General features: G+C 41.1%; 1 protein-coding gene across 4 annotated transcripts in view; it reads left to right on the forward strand.

The window, feature by feature from the left end:
- Positions 1-26,965, forward strand: part of plekha7b (pleckstrin homology domain containing, family A member 7b) — a 549,182-nt gene that overhangs the window by 61,551 nt on the left and 460,666 nt on the right. The gene's annotated exons all lie outside the window — the stretch shown is intronic.

The following is a 26,965-nucleotide window of genomic DNA, read 5'->3' on the forward strand; positions in this document are numbered from 1 at the left end:
CCATTTTGCTAGCCTATTTATGTCCTATTGCAGTCGATTGGTGTCATCCTCCCCTACCTCCAAGTTTGATATCATTAGCACATTTTGAAATGTGTTTGCTCTTGCATGAAAAGTTTAAAGTAAAACAATTTGTTAATGATTTTGCTTTTTCATCTGCCTCTTGTTTGAAGGAAATGAATAACCTACTCTGTCTGCCATATTTCATTTAATCTGTGATGATGAGCGTGTGAAAGTTTTGCATTGTGTTCATTTGATCTATGAAGTATTCCATTTCCCACATTAGTAATTCTTGCAGCTGTTTTGTCCATATGGGACCAATTTGTGTGAGCTACCCAAACTCATTCAGTGTAACCTGTGTTATGACCAGGTGAGATAGCGGTTTAGGGTTCCCTTTTAGCCTTCACCTGGTTTTGCTGTAACAGGGTTTTACTTTTTAGCTCCCTCTTGGTGAATCCTTGTTCACCGCTTTCCAATTATAAGGCAAAGAAACAAGCACAAACAGGCTTTCTTAGGTTTAAAGAAGAAAGGTGAAATTTTTATTAAACTTAAACTCTAATTTGGTTGATGCCTACGGATATACGGCGCACCCATGCCAACATGCATATGCGATACTCACATGCAAATAGAGACAGAAAAGAGCAGAAGAAAAATTAAAGTGGAAAGGCTTGAGGCAATATCTGAAGAGTTGTTGTTACGGTTCTTCGAGCTCACTGTAGAGTCCTTGATTGTAGGTAGATCTTGCTTTTCGTTGGGGCCCAGTATTCTTCTTAAACTTTGTTCACTGTAGGAGGCTTTTCTCCCTTGGGGTTCATGTGCCTTCAGTCGGTTTTTGGAGTTCTGTGAGAAAGTGATGGCAGCAGGAGAGGCCTGCATGACACCTGTCACCTGAAATGAAATGGATTGGGTAAACTGAACAACAGAATGAATTGTATATCATATTGAAGAAGTGTCTTTTTTTTTCCTCCTTCCACATTTCTATATTTTTAAAATAGGTCCTTCATCTCCTGAAATGCTGTCAGACATTTGTGAGAAAATCTGGTAAGGTGCTTCTCGAAATAGAACTTGTTTTCTGTGAGTAGGAACTGGAGCCTCGCTTACTTCTATAACTGATCACAAGATATTTAGGTGGATGCGGAATGCCATTTCGCACATTATAATTGATCTATCTGGAACAATGCTACATTCCTCCCATTGTTGCCTCTGGTTATTTCTTCAGATGATTCCGGATTTTTTGCCTCGACCACAGTACATAGAGGTCCATTCCAAGTGTGAGTCACTGTCTGCATAATAAGAACCTCCTGATATCTGTCCTAACGTTAGCTTTGACTAGGTTTGAACCTGTGTTCCCTTGGCTGATTTCCACTGTTTAAATTTAAAATAATCTTCCTTTATCCTTAGCATTCCTGCTCTGGGAAACTGAAGCCACACTACTATGTTGCCTAAGCTCCACGAACTTGGCACAAGCCAGGCACTGAACCAGGGACCTTCCTGGTATGTATGGCTAAGTAACATACCTAGCAATGCATTTTTAAAAATTCAGTCATGGGATGTGGGTGTCGATGGCTAGGCCAGCATTTATTGCCCATTCCTAATTGCCCTTGAGAAGGTGGTGGTGAACTGCCTTCTTGAACCGCTGCAGTCCATGTGAGGTAGGTACACCCACAATGCTGTTAGGAAGGGAGTTCCAGGATTTTGACCCAGCGACAGTGAAGGAACGGCGATATAATTCCAAGTCAGGATGGTTTGTGACTTAGAGGGGAACTTGCAGGTGGTGGTGGTCCCATGCATTTGCTGCCCTTGACCTTCTAGTTGGTAGAGGTCATGGGTTTGGAAGGTGCTGTCTAAGGAGCCTTGGTGCGTTGTTGCAGTGCATCTTGTAGATGGTACACACTGCTGCCACTGTGCGTCGGTAGTGGAGGGAGTGAATGTTGAAGGTGGTTGATGGGGTGCCAATCAAACAGGCTTCTTTGTCCTGGATGGTGTAAAGCTTCTTGAGTGTTGTTGGAGCTGCACCCATCCAGGCAAGTGGAGAGTACTCCATCACACTCCTGACTTGTGCCTTGTAGATGATGGACAGGCTTTGGGGAGTCAGGAGATGAGTTACTTGCCACCAGATTCCTAGCCTCTGACCTGTTCTTGTAGCCACGGTATTTATATGGCTACTCCAGTTCAGTTTCTGGTCAATGGTAACCCCTAGGATGTTGATGGTGGAGGGTTCAGCGATGGTAATGCCATTGAATGACAAGGGGAGATAGTTAGATTCTCTCTTGTTGAAGATGGGCATTGCCTGGCACATGTGTGGCGCCAATGTTACTTGTCACTTATCAGCCCAAGCCTGGATATTGTCCAGGTCTTGCTGCATTTCTACATGGACTGCTTCAGTATCTGAGGAGTTGCGAATGGTGCTGAACATTGTGCAATCATCAGTGAACATCCCCACTTCTGACCTAATGATTGAAGGAAGGTCATTGATGAAGCAGCTGAAGATGGTTGGGCCTAGGACACTACCCTGAGAAACTCCTGCAGTGATGTCCTGGAGCTCAGATGATTGACCTCCAACAACCACAGCCATCTTCCTTTGTGCTAGGTATGACTCCAACCAGCGGAGAGTTTTCCCCCTGATTCCCATTGACTTCAGTTTTGCTAGGGCTCCTTGATGCCATACTCTGTCAAATGCTGCCTTGATGTCAAGGGCAGTCCCTTTCCCCTCACCTCTTGAGCTCAGCTCTTTTGTCCATATTTGAACCAAGGCTGTAATGAGGGCAGGAGCTGAGTGGCCCTGGCGGAACCCAAACTGAGGGTTACTGAGCAGGTTATTTCTAAGCAAGTGCTGCTTGATTGCACTATTGATTACACCTTCCATCACTTTACTGATGATTGAAAGTAGACTGATGGAGCAGTAATTGGCTGGGTTGGACTTGTCCTGCTTTTTGTGTACAAGGCATGCCTGGGCAATTTTCCACATTGCCGGGTAGATACCAGTGTTGTAGCTGTACTGGAACAGCTTGGCTAGGGGTGTAGCAAGTTCTGGAGCACAGGTCTTCAGTACTATTCCTGGAATATTGTCAGGGCCCATACACTTTGCAGTATCCAGTGCCTTCAGTCATTTCTTGATATTACACGGAATGAATCGAATTGGCTGAAGTCTGGCATCTGTGATGCTGGGGACTCCAGGGGGAGGCCAAGATGCATCATCAACTCCGCACTTCTGGCTGTCGATTGTTGCATATGCTTCTGCCCACTGAAACATTAGGAATGCCCAATTTCAGTTTTGTAAGAACAAGCACAATGTACAGAACAAGTGCTGTACATCAGACCTCCTAAATTCATATTTCAAAGTTTCAAGTTCAGTCATTTTTCCTGAAGTTGTCACTTTCCAATTTCTACAATTCTGTGCCCACAGAGACATCTCTGTACCACAGAACAATAGAGATGTGTTCATTATCTATTATAACTGATTTCTGGTAACCTTCTGGAAATCCTGCTGTATATTTCAATCATTTTCAGGCACACCAGCTAGCATGTTTAGTAGAATAACTGAGTGCTCCCAACAAACATTGTTCCCTTGTAATTGTGAAAGTTAGAATATAATTTTTGCATATATTTCACGATTAAATATGTCAACAGTGGAAATGCTGAATACAGATTTTTATGGCCCTTAGAATGGAGGGAGAGGGGCTCGAGGCTAGAAAGCAGAGTAGGAATAAATACATTTTATTTCGATTAGTGAGGTCCCAGTAGTGCCATGTCCTGAGTTGGAACTTCCTTGTTCTCTATATACATAAATGGTGTGAGCGTGGGCATGGAAGGAGCAATAGCAACATCTGCTGATCATAAGAACTATGAACTATGATGATGTCCAAGTAGGGGGTATGTCTGTGAAAGAATACAGAAAGACATAGAAAGGTTAGTGAATGGTCAGCTATGCAGTTCAAGAAATATCAATTGTATGCTACATTTTTGGGGGCAAGAACCATAGAATGTACATGCATCCAAATTGTTGACATTCTCAATGGAGTGGAGGAACAGAAATCTAGAAGTGCTAGTACACAGAATTGCAGCTATAGGAAAACAGTAAAACCCAAATGCACATTGCCCTTTTTATGAAGAGGCAATTGAATACAGAAATGAATGGGTGATGATGAATCTGTACAAAGCACTGGTTAGGATATAGATGAAGTACTTTGTGCAGTTTCGGGTGCCCTATAATGGAAAAGATATTGGAAAATATGGAACCATGGAAAAGGGGATAAATTTATCATGAGAGCAGAAAAGCTTAAGGGCAAACGTAATCGAAATATTGAAATAAATAAAGGGATTGAGCAGACAAATAACCTCAGGATCCTGTTTAATCTTGAGCTAAGTTTCAAATTAAACATCCACCCATCAATAAGACAGTTTGCTTCCATCACCACAATATTACCCAAGGCTGTTGCTTTATCTCAAGGGCTGCTAAAATCTTACAATTTTGTTGCTTCCATTCTTGATTTCTCCAGTACCCTCTTTACCACATTGTGAATTATGCTAGTTACAACTTGTTCCAAGCTCAGCAGCCCTCATCTTGTTCTGCTCGCCCAACACCTCAATGAGCTCCCTTGGCTCCCTGTACCCTAACGCAACAAATTCAAAATCCTCGTCATTTAAAAATATCATCCCCACTCTAGCTCTGCTACCTCCTCCAGCCCTACGTCTCCGTTAGTGACCTTTGGCCTTCTTGTGAGTGCACTTCATTTCCTTCAGCCATTTTGAGCGTTGTCTTTGGAACTCATTTCCTAATTTTAGTTCTCTCCCCAGCCTAAAAGATTATAATCAAAACTATATTTACAATCACGCTTGCAGTCGTATCTCGTAAATATTGTATCACTGCTTGGTGTTTGCTTCTCTCTGAAGCACTGGAGACTTTTTCTATATTAACTATCTCTAACTATTAACTATTCTCAACTATCTGGCCTTTGGCCCTCTGTTGGCCACATTTCTGCAGCTACTGATTTTTGCTCAGTCGCACCCTCGCCTCCACCTTTGAGTTCCCCAATCCCCAATAAAAAGATCAGTCTCTCACCCTGGACATTCCCCTGGTACAGCCCTTATCTCCACTCCCTTAAGTCCAAGGGTTGCAGACTTGAAAGGATATGGTGGACAATTGGTCTCTCCATCCACCGCCAGATCTGGCTAGACCACTTAAAACACTATGGGGTCCTGCTCTCATCTGCTAAAACTGCTCACTAATCCAGGATCAAAGGTAACCCCCGGCTTCTTTTCTTTACTGTAAAGCACCTTTTTAAACCCCACTCCCCTGTTCCTTCCACCCTCACCTCCGACAATACATGCGAGAATCTCAGGGACTTCTTTGTCACTAAGATCGAGATCATCATCATTAGGGAAACAGTACTGAGCAAATTATTGGGATTGAAGGCAGACAAGTCCCCAGAGCCTGAAGGCTTACATCCTAGTGTCTAAAAGGAAGTGGCAGCGGAGATAGAGGATCCATTGGTTATAATATTCCAAAATTCCCTGGATGCGGGGAAGGTTCCAGTGGATTGGAAAAATGCTAATATAATGCCCTTATTCAAAAAGGGAGGGAGGCAGAAAGTAAGAAACTATAGACCAGTTAGTTTAACATCTGTCGTTAGGAAATTGTTGGAATATATTTTTAAGAGAGTAATAAAAGGGCATTTAGAAAGTCAAAACACAGTCCATCAGAGTCAGCATGGTTTTATGAAGGGTAAAACGTGTTTGACTAATTTGCTAGAGTTCTTCGAAGATGTAACAAGTAAAGTTGTTAGTGGGGATCCTGCAGATGTAGCATATCTGGACTTCCAGAAGGCATTTGATAAGGTGCCGCACAAAAGGTTGATACACAAGGTAAGATCATATGGGGTTCGGGGCAATTTAGTAGCTTGGATAGAGGATTGGTTAACCAACAGAAAACAGAGAGTCGGGATAAATGGATCCTTTTCTGGTTGGCAATTTGTAACTAGTGGGGTGCCACAGGGTTCGGTCCTCGGGGCCCCAACTATTTACAATCTATATTAATGACTTGGATGCGGGGATAGAAGGTACTATAGTCAAATTTGCAGAAGACACTAAAATAGGTGGGATAGTAAGTTGCAATAAAGAATTAAGAAATTTACAAATGGATATGGATAGGTTAGGTGAATGGGCCAAAATATGGCAGATGAAGTTTAACGTGGATAAGTGTGAGGTTATCCATTTTGGTCGGAAGAATAGAAAGGCAAGTTATTATCGAAATGGGGAGAAACTTCAGAGTGCTTTGGTGTAGAGGAATCTGGGTGTCCTCATGTATGAATTGCAGAAAATTAGTATGCAGGTGCAGCAGGTAATAAGGAAAGCAATTGGAATTTTGGCATTTATTGCTAAAGGAATAGAGTATAAAAGTAGGGAAGTGTTGCTGCAACTGTACAAGGCATTAGTGAGACTGCACCTGGAGTATTGCATACAGTTTTGGTCCCCTTGCTTGAGGAGGGATGTAGTTGCATTGGAGGCAATTCCGAGGAGGTTCACTGGATTGATTCCAGAGATGAGGGATTTGTATTATGAAGAGAGATTGAGCAGTTTAGGCCTTTACTCTCTAGAGTTTAGAACAATGAGAGGAGATCTAATTGAGGTAGATAAGATGATTAAGGGGATTGACAAAGTAGACATAGAGAGGATGTTTCCTCTGGTGGTGCAAACTAGAACGAGAGGTCATAGTTTTAGGATAAAGGGTAGCAGATTTAAAACAGAGATGAGAAATTACTTCTCTCAAAGGGTCGTGAGTCTGTGGCATTCACTACCCCCGAGTGCGGTGGATGCCAGGACATTGAGTAAATTTAAGGAGGAGATAGACAGGCAGATTTGTAATTAGTATTGGGTTGAAGGGTTATGGAGAACGGGCAGGAAAGTGGAGTTGAGGCCGAGATGAGATCAGCCATGATCGTATTGAATGGCGGAGCAGGCGCGAGGGGCTGAACTGCCTACTCCTGTTCCTAGTTCTTATGTTCTTATCCGATCAGCTGCATCTGCTGTATCCTCCCTTCCACTAGCCCACCTGACCAAACTTCCATAACGCTACCCCCTCCCTTCCCTAGCCCTGAACTCAAATCTTTCCCCCCTCATGCTCTCTTTGAATCAATGAGACCCAATTCATGTTCCCTCAATCCTATTCCCACTAAACTGCTGACGTGCCTCCTTCCTCATTCGGCAGGAAACATACTGATCATGAAAATTCTCCCGAAAAAAGTTTTTCTCATGTTGCCTCTGGTTCTTTTGTCTGTCACCTTAAATTCACTTCTTATCTGTACTTTTTATATATTCAGCCTGATTCTCCCTTGTATTATCAAGCTGACATCTGTCATACATTCTGCCAGTCACACTTCCTGTCTACACTTCTTTTGTTTCTTGTCCCATTACCACTCCCTTTGGCCTTGCACCACCTTCAGAAATTCCTCCTCTTCTCTGCCCTTAACATAATCATTTGCTCAGGTTTGCTGTTGCTGTCTGTTATTAACAATGCAAGTCGGAATTAAGAACCAAATACAATGTCTCACGGATGTACATTCTACAATACATGGAATTAACAATAAATAAATGATATTAAAAATGAATGATATGACCTGGAGAAAATAATGCAGCATTAGTTTGCCCAGATAAGCTCGGGGCTGTTTTGAAGCAAAAATCTGTATAGTTTAAAGCCTATGATTTTGTATGTGTAACTAACTAGAATCAGTGAATTGGCTCAGGGCTTTCCCTGGTCGTACTTTGAGTGCCTTGTGGGTTTTATTTCTTATCAAACTGTATCCACTTTGAGAAAAGTGCTGAAGCTAAAGCAAAATATTACAGATGCTGGAAATCTGAAATAAAAACAAAGTGCTGGAAAGACTCAGCAGGTTAGGCAGCATCTGTGGGGAGAGAAGCAGAGTTAACAGCTTCATTTTGAAAGCCTGCCGCCGAAATAGGCGGGGGCGAAAAATATGGTGACCCACACGCACTGGACGCACGTCTCTGAGCCGCCGCGATTCCAAATGCGATGGCTCATTGGCATGGCTGGCCCAACAATGGGGTGTGGTCCCGTCTTTAAAGGGCTTACAGCCCTAAATGACCATTTAAACTTTTAAAGACACAGTGAATGTAAAGGTAATTAAAATAAATGGAAAAAGTCTTTCAAAGCCCTCTCCCACCCCCCACCCCCAATGGCATTACACAGCATTCCTGCCCCCCCTGCACCACCCCCCTCCGGAATACCTACCGTGAATACTTGACCTTCCCCCGCTCTCTTTTCCCCCCCCCCCCCCCCGCCCCACCAAGTTCAGAACGTTTTGTCCTTTACCCCTTCCCATCAGCCTTCAACCAATCTGAAGAGTTTGACCCCACTCCCGCAGTGAGAAAAGTACCTCCTACCCCTTCCCCACATGTTAGGGTCTGAAATTCTGTTAATGGATGATAAATACCTGGGAGTTCAAGATAATGGAGTTAATGGGTGTTGGGTGTTAATTAGTTAATTGTATTCAAGTGTGTGTGTGTGTGTATATATATATATATATATATATATATATAAAAAGCCAGCCAGCACTGGCAGGAGGTGTTTGGAGAGCAGAAGTAAGCTCTGGCAAGCAATAAACAATCTCCACCAAAGCATCCTAGTCTCAGTGTCTTCTTCACAAACAGGCTTGGATATTTCTCTAACACAGGAGTCGCGCCTCGTTTCCCCGGACAGGGATTCGAAGGCACGGCATTGCTGGCCGCCAGAATGAAGATTGGTGCGGTAAATAAGGAGTCGACGGGACCTTCATTAATTCAGGTAGGTTAATGTATTTACATATGGTCCCAGCAGGGGTCCTCCACGAGGCCTCTCTGCCTCTGTTGAGATCGGGCCGGGCCCTGCCGGCATCAGGGTCAGTGGCGGGCCTCATCTGCTGCGATCTTCATGCACCCGGCACTGCTCCCAGCATCAAGGACCCTTTAAAATCCAGCCCAACGTTTCTAGTTTGTGACTGATGAAAAGTCACAGACCTGAAGCATTAACTCTGCTCCACCTCCACAGATACTGCCTGACCTGCTGATTTATTTCCAGCGCTTCCTGTTTTTTTTTATTTTAGAGAAGGGCTGCTTGATCAGTTCAGTTCCATTTACAACCTTTTTATTAAGGGGTAGTCACCCTGTGAACATAAGTTTTTTTTTAATGTAGTGTATGTTCTGCAGTATCGTACAGCATTATGTACTGAGTGTTGCATAAAAGTCGTTAGAACGTGTAATTGAAAATGCGATATAGTCGTAAAGGCATTGCATCTTCTCAGTTAACTAAGTATCTGAACAGTGGCAGTTCATCAGCTGGATCCTTTAACTATAGACTCGACTCATTGAGCTTCATATTCCACCACATAAAATTCTATTTTGTATGTTTTAAATGTCACAATTTCAGCTGCCATTCGACTGACACATTGCTAAATCTAGCTTGGTGCTGACCTGTCTAAACTAACTGGAAACTTGTTTCACTATTTTTTTCCCCCCGGTATGATTTCAAATGTTAGCATTCTAAGTAAAAAGCCTGGAGTCCCAGAAGAATCTGACAAGGTTAGATGTTTGAATACATTACTCGTTGATTCATTTTGAGTGTGCCTGCTGTGAAAACCTATCGATGGAGTTGTCAGATGGATGCAAAGACTATTAGAATTGTTGAGTTGGAGGTGCTGAGAGGATCAATGCAAGATCCTATAAAGTGTATGTACATTCTACCTATGCATGCATCTTTAGACTGAATGTTACTATCGAGTTTAAAATCTGTGTATGCGGGGTTATTTTTGCAGAACACACAAGTGATCTGGAAAAGCATAATCAGGCCAGCAACTGAGACTAGGTTAACAGACTGGCAGAATTGAGTCCCTTGGATACCACATTAGTTTGTTATGATGGGAGTAAAAAGCAAAATACTGCAGGTGCTGTAAATGTGAAACGAAATGCATAGCAGGCCAGTCAGTATCCATGGAGAGATCAGACAAGTTAACTTTTCAGGTGCTGACCCTTTTGTAACATAAGTGGCATTAAGAAATTGAAAAAGGGGAGAGGATAATATACATTTTAAAAAAGGAACGGATAGCTCGAGAGGAGAACTGAGAGTAGGACTGTAGCACGTCACCTGTCAAGTAATGGAGAGAAACATTAATGCATGAAAGAAACAAAGTGGTGTGTAAACAGCTAACTAAGGAGCCAACCTGGGATTTGATCATACATTCAACCATATAATGTTGGAATGGCCTCATTCATTTGAACCCAGTAGAAAGCAAGCTGCCATTGGACTCACAATTTGTAACAGCAATAGTTCTAATTGCTAGTTCAATTAGCGAATCCTGGACATAGAGCTGACTCAGGGTCTTCGGCTTTCTGTGGTGGAGAAGAAGACAGTCTGTAGAAGGCGGAATTCATAACAGAACATTCTCTTCCCAAGGTTGGAGCCAGTCATGTCAGTGAATGTGAACTTGTAAAGTGAAGCTAGGTTGATATTGGGAGCTAAGTTTGTGTGAATTATTGTCTTTTATGTTATGAGGAGCAATAGACCTTATTGAATTTCACTGAAAACTGTATTTTCTTTCATATATTACATTTAGAAATTTACAATAGGTCTTGTCTCCATAAAGTATTTGTTGATGAAGTATCTTCCAGAAGGTACGAGTAACCCTCGTAGGTGTGCATGTGGAATCGAAGTGTCCAGTACACAACTGTTTTGCTGTTAAGATCCCTGGCCATCCTGTTGTAGACTGGGTATTAAGTGGTTAAAGTTGTACAGAATGTGGGGTCCACTTGCAGGGGAGTCCAGGGAGCTTAAGTATCTACTGGAGGTCTGGAAATCTGTAACTTGTGCACATAATAAGAGAAGTGTTCTAATTTTGACGTAACTAATAATTTGAAGAGATTTAGCATGATATCCTACTTTCATATTCTGTGACCCTATTTAAAAAAACTTACAATCCCATCTGCTTTCCTTGAGCATGTTCTTCTCAATATGTCCTTCACTTTTTATTTATCCAAAGGCCCAAGTCTTTCTGTTATTTGGTCAAGTGCAGAGACAATGTTTTCCATGTGTCCCTGCATCTGTAATTGGAAATACCTCATTTGTGGATCCTTTTGGTTTGGAGGAGACTGCAGACCAACTTCAAATATTAAAACTGGAGATTGATGCAGGAGGTCATTTTAGTGTCATTCTACAAGGATCTGGACTACACTGAACCACAACGTGAAAATCCATATAAGCATTTTAGCATAAAAAATTAGTTTGCATTGCTATAAACTGATGCTTGAGGAGAAACATTTGTAGAGTATGAAAATTGGTTTCAGGATAATAGAATATTTTTTTAAAAAAAGAAAAAGACTTGCATTTATATGGCGCCTTTCACGACCACCCGACATCTCAATGCACTTTACAGCTAATTAGGTATTTTTTGAAGTGTAGTCACTGTTGTAATACAGGAAATGCAGCAGCCAGAACGCACACGGCAAACTCCCACAAACAGCAATGTGATAATGACCAGATAATCTGTTTGTGTGATGTTGATTGAGGGATAAATATTGGCCAGGACACCAGGGGTAACTCCCTGGCTTTTCTTTGAAATAGTGCCATGGGATCTTTTACATCCAGCCGAGCAAGCAGATGGGGCCTCGCTTTAACGTCTCATCTAAAAGATGGCACTTCTGACACTACAGCACTCCCTTGGTATTACACTGGAGTGGCAGCCTTGATATTTGTGCTCAAGCCCTGGAGTGGGACTTGAACCTACAACCTTATGACTCAGAGACGAGAGTGCTACCCACTGCGTGACAACTGACATAATAAATTTCTGGAGGGATGACTTTAGAGATGCCGTAAAGACATTGTGCTTAGCTTACGTTAAGCTTGAGGCTTAAAAACTTTTGGATTGTTCGAGGGATTGCTGTGGTGGGTAAGGCATTCTGTAGTTAAATGATCTGAGGAGAGAATGAGTTAGAGTGGGTAAACGGCAGTAAGTTTTACTTTCAACTCTGTGGGGTTGCAAGAAAGAGGAAGAGTGTGTACGATGGCATAATTGGAGTTTAGAAGGAACAAGAAAGGAAAGTTGAGAAGAGCAATGACCATGGAAGTATTGATTTTACATTAGATGCAATGTTGTAACAGAATGAGAGAACTCATATTACGCTCTCAATTGCAAGGGAACTGAACAGTTTTTTGACACTCTGGTTGCCTTGCGAGTTGTTTTCTCTCATTTGTTCTGACTGTTAGCTCTCCTCTCTGGAAAGTGTTGACCTCTTACTAGTTTATGATTCCATGAGTGTCGTTTATTCTTTACCTTGTGTCTAAATGACTATTATTCTTGGGTGAGCTTTGACTGTATAAGACTATTTTAATGAGAGGCATCACAGCTGAGACCAATCCTGTCCTCGCTTACACACTTTTCATCTGGATAGCAATCAGGAAGGGAACCTGTCTGAACCTGGCCCCCCACACTACAACCTTTACCACCTTGACCGAGAGCAACCAACCAGACACACATGGGGGATTGAACCTTTCTTGTCTGTGGAGCTCAAATATTTAGTGCATCAATTCACTGAACCATTGGGTTGCTTGTTTTAACTGTTTTTGAAGGAATCTGAAAATGAGTCTGAGGCTGATTGAAATACACATGGACAATCTGCCTGTATTTAGATTCCTTCACCACAATGGACCATGATGTAATATAAATTATTCAGTACAATAAGAAGTTCTTTAAATCACGATGCATATACATTTCTGTGCTTGAAGTTGATATTTATCACACTGACACCGGTTTAAAACGTTGCAGTGAAAATTTCTGAAATGTTTACTGATGGAATCCCCAGTGGTTGCAGTTGTTTTCCCTCATGGATTTTATTCAACCTACCATTTGCACATCTCCATACGTTTGACTTTAATTACATGCAGTAACTTTATTCATGATGGCCCCACTGTAGCACTAGTCTGTTGCATCTGTGAAATTAATTTCCTACAGTATATTTAATAAAGGGACTATTCTGGCAAATTAGATTTTATAATTAGCTAATTACTTTTAAAATGAAGTGCAGTTGATTGAAATTTGAATAGATTTGACCCTTGTACTGGTTCGGAAATTGGCACATTACCAGATCCTTTATTTTGTGCATATCCTTTCATTATATCTGTCCAATTATCTCCCTTCCTCCATGAGAGACTGGCTATTTAGGAGTGATATCAAGAGCTACTTTTTCACACAAAGGGTTGTGGAAATCTGGAACTTGCTCCCCCAAAAGGCTGTGGATGCTGAGTCAATTGAAATTTTAAGCCTATTATAGATGTTAGGCAAGGGTATCAAGAGGTTTGGAGCAGAGGTAACTACAAATGAAGTTGACTTACAGATCATCCATGATCTAACAGAATGGTTGAACAGGTTTAAGGAGCTGAACAGCCTACTCCTGTTCCGACTGAAGTGCTGATATATGCTATGATTTTACAAGTGCCTTCCAGCAGCTTCTGAAGTAAATCTAAGTTATGTGTTGGATATTTTCAAGCACAGTTGAGCCTGTTCTTTTCCCCCTCAACAACCACATACACACACCCTTTCTAGCATAAGTCAGTGAATAGCAATCAGGAGCTGTTTTATTTCTTCTTTCCTTTCCTAGTCCAGCATTGTTGAGACAGATTCTAGCACCACTATAGCTGGCTGAGATTAAATGACTCAATACGAAGTGGGAATGCAGAACAGGGGCTTTCTTAGTCTGTATGGCTCACCTTGGCACTGGGCACTTAAGTTAACTATGGACTTTCAGGGAAGCTCCAGATCCTTATAGTTTTAGTTAATAAAGCTGCATCTTGTAAATTTTGATCTTGGCCAGCAACACTGCATACCTGTGGTAAAATTATAAGAGCAATGATTATTTAACACATCAAGACTTCTTGACATTTAAAGTCCTTGTGTTACTTTCTCCAAGTGAGTCAAAACATCTACAAATATAAAGTGGTTAACTTGTACACTGTTTATGGCTTGTAAGTGAAAATTATAATGAGAGCGCCATTGTAACATTATCAAGAAGGGTTTCAAAAGTGAATTAAACCAGTTATATCAGTAAGTATATTCAGTCTTGCCGTGACGATATTAGAATTAGTAAGTTTTGAGTGGTCTTTGTTTCTATTGGTTTTAAAGGCTGATATCTGCACAAGGCTGTTTTTATCTTTAAGTTTTTATTTTGAACTTTGAGATTATAATGCCTACCACAGTCAATGGGGAGTACAGTAAACTTGTGTGTTTATCTCATTGAATGGGATATTGTTACCCAGGCTTATGAAATATTGATGAACGCAGTAGAAGTAAAATTCTCTCTCTGTTAATGCAGAAGGAAGCTCATGAAATGTTTCTATTTCTGTTGATAGAACAATTGATAAACTGACAAATTGGAATTGAGAGGCGAATATTATGAGAAATTCAACACTTGGTAGTGGGTTTGTAGAAATATCAATACTCTAATCAGTTATTCTGTGAGGTTGCATTTTTTTTTGTGTAAAATAGTTTTGATATAGCCTTGAAGGAAGTAACTTTTTAAGGGTCAACATTACAATCATTGTCAAAACCCTAACACTAAGTGATGGAACATGGGTCTGTGCTTGTGCTTCTCCTCCCACTGATTTCAAATTGTCACTTATGGTAGTTAGGTGGAGTGCAGGCACCAGAATAGATGTACAGAAGTACCATAATTAAAGATTCAAGGAAGCATTCCTCCTTGTAATTTAATCCTGTTCATATTGACAAAGTGGCAATTGGCTTCTAGCAGAGTCCTCCTTGGCGAGCTGTGCAAATAGTGGGCATACATAGCCCAGTGAAGAACCAAACATTTTTACATGGACAACACTGTGCTACAGCTTAATAACTTGGCACTAATAATAAATTTTGTTTGCACTTGAATTGACAAATCATAGTGAATTCAGAAACTGTCATCTGTGAGAAACCATTCATTTGCTGAAATATACAGCAAATAGTTCCAACTTAACAAAGAGTTCAGAATATAATCAAGAGTCTTAAATTCTATTCACAGAAGATTTGGCAACATACAGGCTGAGCCATATCTACTCTGCAATTTCATCCTCCTTTTCTCGCACCCAGTTTCTCCCTCTCAGTAAGATTGAACACACCTGAATTTCTATCATCCATGAGCTGTCTCCAGTGAAATGCCCCATCACCCAAATTCAGCCCTGCTAGGTGAGATAGTGAACATGTCTGTGACTAAGTACTCAAATCTTAACAATAATACTAAACAGTTGAGCTCATTGATCAACTTTGTTCATTGGCTGGCAGTCTGAAAATTGAATCGTATTTCCAATCCTCCTGTCTAATATATAATGGAATAGTCAAAGGAAAAGTATTACAGCTGTATTTATTTGATGAATTTTAACCTAGCACCTTTGTTGAACATATTGACCTTTTTACTTCTTAGAATGTGAGAAAATCTTTCAATGTCTGTGTATTAATATGTGTCATCTTGGCTCAGTTGATCGCATATTTGCCTCTGAGTCAAATGGTTGTGGGTTTGTGACCTATATCAAGATTTCAGGTCACAATGTTGCCTGGTGCTTTAGTGCTAGTACTTGGAGAATGCTACATTGCCAGAGATGCTGAGATGTTAAATCAAGGCTCCATCTGCCTATTCTTCTAGTTCTTAAAGATCTTGTCGCATTATTAGAAGGCATTTTCGCACTGATGCTTGTTTAGGTCCAGTCATCGAATAATGCTGTCTGTGCAATGGCATACTGCCTTTTGAATGTTAAAACACTGCCCTCATCATGGCAGTAGAATTGCGTACCACATTTTCCCACATCTATCGTTTTCCCGATAGGATAGTGGAGCTATTTCTACTAATATAAATTGGGGAAGCTGGTAAGGAGATGCCCCTCATTTGCACTATTAAAAGAAAAAAATAGGGAGCTACAGACCAGTTAGCCTTGCATCACTAGTGGGGAAAATGCTAGAGTCTATTATAAAGGATGTGATAACAGAATACCTGGAAAGCATAAACGGGATTGGGCAAAGTCAGCATGGGTTTACGAAAGGGAAATCATGCGTAACAAATCTACTGGAGTTTTTTTGAGGATGTAACTGGGAGAATAGATAAGGGAGAACCAGTGGATGTGGTGTATTTGTATTTTCAGAAAGCTTTTGATAAGGTCCCATATAAGGGGTTAGTGTGCAAAATTAAAGCATATAGGATTGGGGGTAATATACTGGCATGGATTGAGAATTGATTGACAGACTGGAAACAGAGAGTAGGAATAAACGGGTCCTTTTCCGGGTGGCAGGCAGTGACTAGTGGGGTACCGCAGGGATCAGTGCTTGGGCCCCAGCTATTCACAATATATATTAATGACTTGGGTGAGGGAACTAAATGTAACATTTCCAAGTTTGCAGATGACACAAAGCTGGGGGGGGAATGTTTTCTGTGAGGAGGATGCAAAAAGGCTCCAATGTGATTTGAACAAGTTGGGTGAGTGGGCAAATGCATGGCAGATGCAGTGTAACGTGGATAAATGTGAGGTTATCCACTTTGGTTGTAAATATAGAAAGGTAGATTATTATTTGAATGGTGATAGATTGGGAAAGGGGGGGTGCAACGAGACCTGGGTGACCTTGTACACCTGAAAGCAAGCATTCGGGTGGAGCAAGTAGTTCGGAAGGCGAATGGTATGTTGACCTTCATTGCAAGAGGATTTGAGTACAGGAGCAAGGATATCTTACTGCAGTCATACAGGGCTTTGGTGAGACTACATCTGGCGTATTGTGTGCAGTTTTGGTCTCCTTATCTGAGGAAGGATCTCCTTGCCATGGAGGGAGTACAAAGAAGATGTACTAGGCTGATTCCTGGGATGGCAGGATTGACGTATGAGGAGAGATTGGGTTGACTAGGCCTATATTCACTAGAGTTTAGGAGAATGAGGGGATCTCATATAAACCTATAAAATTCTAACAGGACTAGAAAGGCTAGATGTAGAAAGGAAGTTCCCTGTGGCTGGGGAGACCAGAACCAGGGGTCACAGTCGCAGGATACGGGGTATGCCATTTAGAGTCATAGAGTTATACAGCACTGAAATTGGCCCTTCGGCCCATTGTGTTTGTGCTGTCCATCAAGCCCATAGCTATTCTAATCCCATTTTCCAGCACGTGGCTCGTAGCCTTGTATGCTATGGTGTTTCAAGTGCTCATCTAAATACTTCTTAAATGTTGTGAGGGTTCCTGCCTCTACCACCCCTTCAGGCAGTGCATTCCAGATTCCAACCACCCTCTGGGTGAAAATCTGTTTTTCCTCAAATCCCCTCTAAACCTCCTGACCCTTACCTTAAATCTATACCCCCTTGTTATTAATCCCTCCGGTTAGGGAAAAAATTTCTTCCTCTCTGTCCTATCAATGCCCCTCATAATTTTGTATACCTCAATCATGTAACCCCCTCTGCCTTCTCTGCTCTAAGGAAAACAACCCTAGCCATTTCAGTCTCTCTTCATAGCTGAAATGCTCCAGTCCAGGCAACATCCTGGTGAATCTCCTCTGCACCCTCTCCAGTGCAATCACATCTTTCCTATAGTGTGGTGCCCAGAATTGTACACAGTACTCCAGCTGTAGCCTAACTAGCGTTTTATACAGCCCCATCATAACCTCCCTGCTCTTATATTCTGCGCCTCGGTTAATAAAGGCAAGTATCCCATAGGCCTTCCTAAACACCTTATCTACCTGTGCTGCTGTCTTCAGTGATCTATGGACAAGTACACCAAGGTCCCTCTGACCCGCCGTATTTCCTAGGGTCCTACCATCCATTGTATGTTCCCTTGCTTTGTTAGTCCTCCCAAAATGCATCACCTCACACTTCTCGGGATTAAATTCATTTGCCACTGCTCTGCCCATCTTACCAGCCCATCTATATCGTCCTATAGATTCGTGATGAGAAATTTCTTCAGAGGGTGATGAACCTGTGGAATTCTCTACTGCAGAAAGCAGTGGAGGCCAAGTCATTTAATATATTCAAGGAGGAGATAAATATATTAATGCCAAAGGGATATGGGAAAAAGTGGGAACAGGGTACTGAACTAGATAATCAGCCATTATCTTTTTTGAATGGTGGAGCAGGCCCGATGGGCCGAATGGCCTAATCATGCTCCTATTTTCTATGCTTCTATCAGGGAGTTCTCATGGTGTCCTGGCCAACATTCCTGCCTTAACGAAAAACAATTAATTGGTCATTCATTTTGATGCTGGCAAAGAATATCTACTGTGTTCATGTGCATAACAGCAGTCTGTACATTTCAAATGAATTCACTGCCTGAAGCACTTTGAGATGTTTTGATGTGATGATTATATACTGCCATTATTATTTACCATGTCCTTCAGCAGCAAGTGAATACAAATGTGCATTCTTAGAAAATTTTAGGAATATTTGCATTTTCTGTTACTTCTTAAATATTCAGAAAATTGAACCTATTCACTTCCAATCAATGGATTTCAAATTCCACAAAATGATTTGAATTGTTTTGGGTGGATAAAACAGTGACATGACATGAGAGTTCCTATGATGGGATGGTAGAACACTACTTCATCTGGGTCATTCTCTCTACTGTTCTATTGTGATGAAGCACAAAGTGAAGGCTCAGCACCACATGAGGTAGGGTGCTTAACTCAAGCTGAAAAACAAAAGGGTTTCATTTATATAGTGCCTTTCATGACCTTAGAACATCTTTAATTCCTTTTCATATAATAACATTCAAAAGCTTCCCCAATAGTTCAGTTGAAAAGAAAGTGCTTGCATTTTCTGGTTAGGAAGGTGTCTGATTTGAATTATGTTCTCTGTTGAAGCAGCTGAATTCAGTTGGGAAGTGCTCGAAAGTCTATGGTCCTGTCATATCCTGGATTTGGGGCGGGGGAATTAGCTGCTGTTCCTATGTCTGATATGCTATTTAATACAATAACTAAAGCAGCCTCCATATGAAAACTAATTTTTTTCCAAACAAATCAATTTTCTTTTAAGCTGTCGGAGAATTCCTGCCCTTACTATCCATGACTTGTAATAGGGAATGAAGATGCATGAACATTGATGGAAAGCAATGTTGCACACATGGTGAAATAGCACGCATTCACTTGCACATGAAGAAAAATAGTCACCAAAGCAGGAGAGGGTTGCTGCGACTTGTTGAATTGTACTGCAGGAGGAGTCAGCAGCTTGAGATAAAACACAAGTTGGGTCCTCATTTCTACTTGGAATTCACAAAAGCATGTTGGTAGAATATATGGGTATATGATATGTGGCTAATTTCTGTATTGTAAAGTGTTGATGTAGATTATGTTTGGTGTGCTTAGATCTGCAGTGGGTAGAATTCCATTGTGTAGACCTGTCTGTTAATTGGAGGCATGATGAATGGTGATTTGTAACCTCCTGGGGCACTTGCAGGAAATCTTTTTATTGAGATTTTAATAGAACTGAGGTGATGCTGTGTACGTTTATCTTGTGAAATTATGTGCACATCTCTTGCAAAAAAAATTCTAATTTATCTATGCGTCCTCCGCCTAACAATACATCACAAACATTGTCACCATCAGCTTTCTAATGGATTTCTCATTGAAGACTTTCTTCCTCTCCAAATTTCACTCCTTCTCATGTCAGTTGTGGATTGAATACTTCACCCAACTAGTCATTTGCTGAGATTTTTGATGAAGGGTTTTAGAAAAGGAGAGAGAGGTGGCGAGGCAAAGATGTTTAGGGACAAAATTTCAGAGCTTAGGCACTAAATGACTGAAAGCACAGTTGCCAATGGTGAGGCAAAAGGAGTAGGGGCTCATAGTCTGCAATTGGAGGAATTTAGAGACCTCGGAGAGTTGTAGGGCTGGAGAAGGTTATAGAGTGGGGAGGGATGAGGCCATGAAGGGATTTGAACATGAGGATGAGAAATAAATTTGAAGTGTTGGTCCGGGAGCAAACGTAGGTCAACAAGCTGTTAGGACCAAGGTGGGAGGAATGCACTGTTAATTCAGTCCCACTTCTCCACAGGACACAACATATTTTTAAAATATTTCCCACTTACTGAAACAGTCAATCAGATACACTATTTTTCCGAGAATAGATCACACTAGCCAGGTTTCTTTACTGAACAAGAAAATTAACAGTTTAGTATAGAGCCATAGAGTTATACAGCACAAAAACAGGCCCTTTGGCCCATCGTGTCTGTGCCAGCCATCAAGCACCTAACTATTCTAATCCCATTTTCCAGCACTTGGCCTGTAGCTTTGTATGCTATGGTGTTTCAAGTGCTCATCTAAATACTTCTCAAATGTTGTGAGGGTACATGCCTCTACCACCTCTTCAGGCAGTGCATTCCAGATTCCAACCACCCTCTGGGTGAAAAGATTTTTCCTCAAATCCCCTCTAAACCTCCTGCCCCTTACCTTAAATCTATGTCCCCTGGTTATTGACCCCTCAGCTAAGGGAAAAAGTTTCTTCCTATCTAACCTATCAATGCCCCTCATAATTTTGTATACCTCAATCATGTTCCCCTCAGCCTTCTCTGCTCTAAGGAAAACAACCCTAGTCTATCCAGTCTCTCTTCATAGCTGAAATGCTGCAGCCCATGCAACATCCTGATAAATCTCCTCTGCACCCTCTCCACTGCAGTCACATCCTTCCTATAGTGTGGCCACCAGAACTGTACACAGTACTCCAGCTGTGGCCTAACTAGCCATTTTATACAGCTCTATCGTAGCCTCCCTGCTCTTATATTCTATGCCTCGGCTAATAAAGGCAGGTATCCCATATGCCTTCCTAACCACCTTATCTACCTTTTACTGCTGCCTTCAGTGATCTACGGACAAGTACACCAAGGTCCCGCTGATACTCTGTATTTCCTAGGGTCCTACCATCCATTGTATAATCCCTTGCTTTGTTAGTCCTGCCAAAATGCATTACCTTACACTTCTCAGGATTAAATTCCATTTGCCACTGCTCCGCCCATCTTACCAGCCCATCTATATCGTCCTGTAGTATAAAACAAGTCTTAACTAGTAATGAAGTAAAACAATATCACATACATCAAACTTTTAAAAATGTAACATTAAATTTTTAAAAGTCCCCTTTCTCCCATAACCAAATTTTAAAGCCCCTTTTTATCTTAGTCCCTTCACACACTCTCTCGCACGGACACACACACATACACCGGTTAAGCGAAAGCTAATAAAAAGGTATTTTTGGATCAGAGCTCTCTCACAGACAAAAAAAACAACACCTGGGCAGATCACTTGTGGACCCCTGAAGCAACCAGCCGATGAGACACACTGCAGCAAAACTGGCATATGGTTCATCCTTTGAGTACACATAGACTGGATCTTTAGAACAGTCGTCTTCAGGTGGCTTTGAGAATTATTTTTAGCAGGCTTTCTTCAAATACAGGAAACCAGATGAATTGACACAATGGACTTCTCAGAGTATTTTAGGAAATCGCTGGAAAGTGAGCTGGGTTGTAGTCTTCTGTTCTTCCTTGGAATTCTCTCCTTCAGCAGACTTGACTTTTTAAACGTTCAGTAAGAATCTGATCCTTTCTTCCAGAATCACTTTCATAACAAAGCACAGAGATAATGGGTGCACAGGACTAATGCAGATTATGATGCAGGCAGCTGAGTTTTAGATGAGCTCAAGTTTATGGCCAGGAAAACATTGTAATAGACGAGTATGGAAATGCTAAAAGCAGAATTGAGAGTTTTGGCTGCAGATGGGCTAAGGCAGGGTTAGAGGATAGGTGATGTTACAGGTGGAACTGGACTGTCTTTGTGATGGAGCAGTAATGGGGTCAGAAGCGGAGTTTGGAGTTGAGTAGGATACTGAAGTTGCTTGCAGTTGACTTCAACCTGAAACAGTAGCCAGGGAGGGGGATGGAATTGGTCAGGCTACTGAGTTTATGGAGGCACTGAAGATGATGGCTTTGATTTTCCCAGTGTTTAACTGGAGGGAATTGTGGCTCATCCAGGGCTGCATGTTGGACAAGTGGGTTGATAACACAGGCAGTGGCTGCTTCGAGAGTGGTGGCAGTGAGGTAGAGCTGGGTGCCCTCAGCATATCAATAAGGATAGACAATAGGGTAATTCCAGAAATAATAATACGGAGGTGGGAAGAGAAGCCATTGCTGGAGAGGTTCTGGCTATGATTGGCTAGATATGAATGAACTGAGCAAAGGCAGTCTTACATAGCTGGATAATATTGGAGGTGGATCATGTCGTGACCCTATCAAAGACTGCAGAGAGATCCAGAAGATGATGGATAATGTACCACGGTCACAGTTGCAGAGAATGTCATTTGTGACTTTGATTAGAGCTCTTTTAGTGCTGTAGCAGGGATGGAAACCTGATTGGAGTGATTCAAACATGGAGTTGCAGGACTAAATATGAAGAATACAAAAGAAATCATCACTGAGCTTTCCGACTGTGTTAAAAACCATATATTCAATTAAAATTATATCCTTGTACATTATTTTCGCTTTCTCACCTGTGTTCTGCCTTCTTTCCCCTGCCTCCTCCCGTAAGAGCTTTGACTCCTCACTAGGTTACTAATCATCAAATGCGCGTTGCTTTATTTTCCCCCAAAATTCCACTGAGTACTTACTCAAGTGGCTATTGACCATTTTTCATCTGTATGCTACAGGTGAATGTTGCCAGATTATTCAAACATAGATGGACGTCATTTCATGAACAAGCCTCACCACTACATTCCAGTAATGGAATATGTATGGATATTTAAAAATAATGTGTGAATACATGAATATAGTAGTTTGCCAGGGCACAGCTCTTGCTCTTTTCCCATCAGATTGACAGATAAGGCTTACTATATACCCCACAGTAAGTCTACAGATTTCTTTCTTCAGTATGCAGTTTGCTTTCATTATACTTCAGTGGACAGATTGTCAGCAGATGACTTTAGTCTTAGTGAAAGCTTCGTCAGGTCTGACAAAAGGTGAAAGTTAATTTAAAATCTAAGCCTTTCACTGATCCCATATGCTCAGTAAAAAGCTCTGAGTGCACCATTCACCTTTTGTCTCCTATGAAATATTGTAAAATTATCTTGTTACTTATAATTGAGCTGTATGATAGTTAATGTCAGTCACCTGATGTGCTGCAAATTTTATTTTTAAGCCATGCTGTTGCAATTCTATTTAAACTGGTGCTGGAGTGATTTTTAATTTGAAAACTCCATCATTTCCCAGGGTATTCTGTGTTCCTCCTTTTTTGTAGCCCTAGGCTCGTGTGTAGATTACTACAGAACAAAGATGCTTAGAATTTATGTGACAGGATGGGAAGTATAATCACTTGCCTGAAATAGCTATTTTTCTATCCACAATAAATTTTTCATTAGTATATTGATCTTTTATCCTTCAAATATATTAATGTGCTGCCCTCTAGTCATCAGGAGCAGTTGAAATTGGGAAATGAGGACCAAAATGTTAACCTAAGACTTTGTCATGAAGCATGGACTATTGCTCAGCTCCTTGCTCTTCTCCAAAAATGCAGCATTGGTATAGAAATTATAAGCCAATCAACATCTTCAAAAAAAGGAATTTTCATTTATTGTGCATATCTGACTACTCAAAACCAAGTCCAACAAGAAATATATTTTTTGAAATTTTCTTCCACCCTTTACCAAGTCAAAATGTCTAAGTCTTTCACACAATGAATGACTTTCAACTATAATGACTTGTTTTGTAGGCAAATAGAACAGTCATTCTGGGTCCACAATGTCCTAAAAACTTATGAATGGCCTCTTTTTTGCGTCTTTATTTTCTGATGGTAAGATGAAGGACAGATGTTTGCTGGGATACTCTTTTGAATAGTATTGGGATCATGTAACTGCTACTTTTGAAAGGGCAGATGGGACTTCAGCTTCATTTAACTGAAGGACAGCACCTCCAAGAGTGCAGCACTCTCTTCGTGCTGCACACAAGAACAGAGAAAGCACTTCACAAGTAGTTGGTTGTAAAGGATATGCTAAATGCACGTTCTTTACTGAAATGTTGGCATGGAAGAAACATTTAGTATAGGGTTCAAACATATTTTGATCTAGAGGTGGGAGTGCTATTAATTTAGCCAAACTGATGGTGACCATATGCAATTTCTGTAAAATCTCTATTGATGGAAGCAGTTACTATAATTCTGGTTCTATCTAGATATGTTAGTGCTTTTATGGGCCTGAATATAAGTTGTAAGGGAATGCTTTTTCTTCTCTCTTGAGTCTTGTCCAATTTTTTTAGACTGTTGGATACATTGCTTAAAAATTATGTTAGATTGCTTCTCTTTCAGAGAGCTGCTTCCATGTCATGTTGACCAGATAGTTTCAAGTACTCAACTAATTTTAAGAACTCTTATCTGCACATTCACACAATTGAGTGCAGATTTTAAAAAATGAACAAGGACTAGAATTTTATAATAAACCACAACAGCAGATTTCAGTACAAGCCCACTCTTAACAGCACCTCCTCTTGCAATAGCAAAAATACTATTCTCCTAGCCCTCGTCTTGGGGTGCTGAGGCCAGTTTCTGAGATTAGGTAACTCAGCACTGACTGGGAATCGATCCTGCAGTCAAACTTTTCTGTAAATAGATTTTTACAATAGTCCTTTTAAGTCAAATTCCATGATCAATGCATCGTGAGCTACCTCCTGTTTATGTTTTTCAATTTCTGTGGTTTCTGGGCAATGGTAGCAGACTTGCAGACTCCGATTTAGCTTTGTTTACAGGTCTACAACCAACCAGTTGAAAAGGGAATTCATGCCATTGATATCGGTCTCTTGGAATCTGCTTTGAAAGAAGATTACAATACAAGCCCAGTACCACACTAAGCCACTTGCTACCCATTGAATTGTTTTAAAATATCTTGGTCTGTTACATCACACTTCCATAGGAAAAACAGTCAATGTAATTAAACATTTTATTTATACTCTTACTCGAGAACACACTCCAAAAATTAATTTAGGTGCTCATTTCCTTCCGTTAATGAAATTACTAGACTCTTATGCTCACCACCATTTTATAAGGGCTTTTTTGGCAACTAGATTCCAAGTCTATCAAATATTTTATATCAACATTGTGCTCATACAGAATACTTGCACAAGGATTACTGTTCCATTTATAAAGATAACTGTTAATTGTGCATCCATACTTTCACAAGTATTTACTTGTCAATGGTACTTAATTCTATTCGGTGAAAAGCTGATGCACCACAATAACTTTTCACTTGAGAGGAATTCATTGAGTTTCCAGTCCATGATTTGTGAAATATACTGATTGAAAAGGAAGGTGGTCCAGTGTAAGGTGGGTTAATGTTATCACTGCTCTCAATATGGTGGGATTGTTTAACAGAAAGAAAAGTCATAAATAGGACTCATGTACTTGGGGTCTAAACATAAAGGACAGGAGTTTCATAGAAAAAAATAGGAGCAGGAGTAGGCCATTTGGCTCTTTGAGGTTGCACCGCCATTCAATACGCTCATGACTGATCATCCAGACTCAGTACCCTGTTCCCGCTTTCTCCCCATATCCCTTGATCCCATTAGCCCTAAGAACTGTATCTAACTCTTTCTTGAATATATTTAATGATTTGGCCTCAACTGCTTTCTGTGGTCGAGAATTCCACAGGTTTACCACTCTCTGAGTGAAGAAATCCCTCCTCATCTCAGTCCTAAATGGCTTACCCCTTATTCTTAGACTGTGATCCCTGGTCCTGGACTCCCCCGCCATCGGAAACATCCTTCCTGCATCCAGTCTGTGTAGTCCTGTTAGAATTTTGTAGGTTTCTATGAGATCCCCTCTCATTCTTCTAAACTCCAGCGACTACAAGCCTAATCGACCCAATCTCTCCTCATATGTCAGTCCTACCATCCCAGGAATCAGCCTGGTGAACCTTTGCTGCACTCCCTCCATAGCAAGAACATCCTTCCTCAGATAAGGAGACCAGAACTGCGCACAATACTCCAGATGTAGTCTCACCAAGGCCTTGTATAATTGTAGCAAGACATCCTTGCTCCTGTGCGCAAATCCTTTCGCTATGAAGGCCAACATATCATTTGACTTCTTAACTGCCTGCTGCACCTGCATGCTTACTTTCAGCGACTGGTGCACAAAGATAACCAGGTTTCAGGTTGTGCTTTTCTTTTCAGTGCAATTACCTGAAATCTACTGAACTAGCACAAAATTTTGAGATATTCCAAGTGCAAATTGAGTTTCCGCTATCTTTTGCATTAGTTTCAAAATAAAAGGTACTAAAAGCTGGTCCCACCCACAGAATGAGCCAGAACCCTAGATCGAATTAGAACCATAGAAAAATTATGGCACAGAAGGAGGCCATTCAGCCCGTCATGTCTGCACCAGCCGAAAAACCTAGCTGCCCAATCTAATCCCACTTTCCGGCACCTGGTCCATAGCCTTGCCAGCTACAGCACTTCAGGTGCATGTCCAGGTACCTCTTAAAAGAATTGAGGGTTTCTGCCTCCACCACCATTCCTGGCAGTGAATTCCAGACACCCACCACCCTCTGGGTGAAAAAGTTTTTCCTCATGTCCCCTCTAATCCTTCTATCAATAACGCCACTGGAAACAGCTTTCCATTCACTAAAACATCCATCAACTACTACCCATTGTTTCCTGGCCCTGAGCTAATTCTGGATCCAGCCCGCCACATTCCCCTGTATCTCATGAGCTTTCATTTTACTGACCAGTCTGCCATGTGGGACCTTGTCAAATGCCTTACTAAAATCCATGTAAACCACATCCACTACACTTCCCTCATCAATCCTTCTTGTTACTTCCTCAAAAAACTCAATTAAGTTAGTAAGACATGACCTTCCCTTAACAAATCCATGCTGACTATCCCTGATTAATCAGTGCTTTTCTAAGTGGCAATTTATCCTGTCCCTCAGAATCTATTCTAACATTTTACCCACCACTGAGGT

The sequence above is a fragment of the Heterodontus francisci genome, chromosome 14 (assembly GCF_036365525.1).
Source record: "Heterodontus francisci isolate sHetFra1 chromosome 14, sHetFra1.hap1, whole genome shotgun sequence".
NCBI lineage: Eukaryota > Metazoa > Chordata > Chondrichthyes > Heterodontiformes > Heterodontidae > Heterodontus > Heterodontus francisci.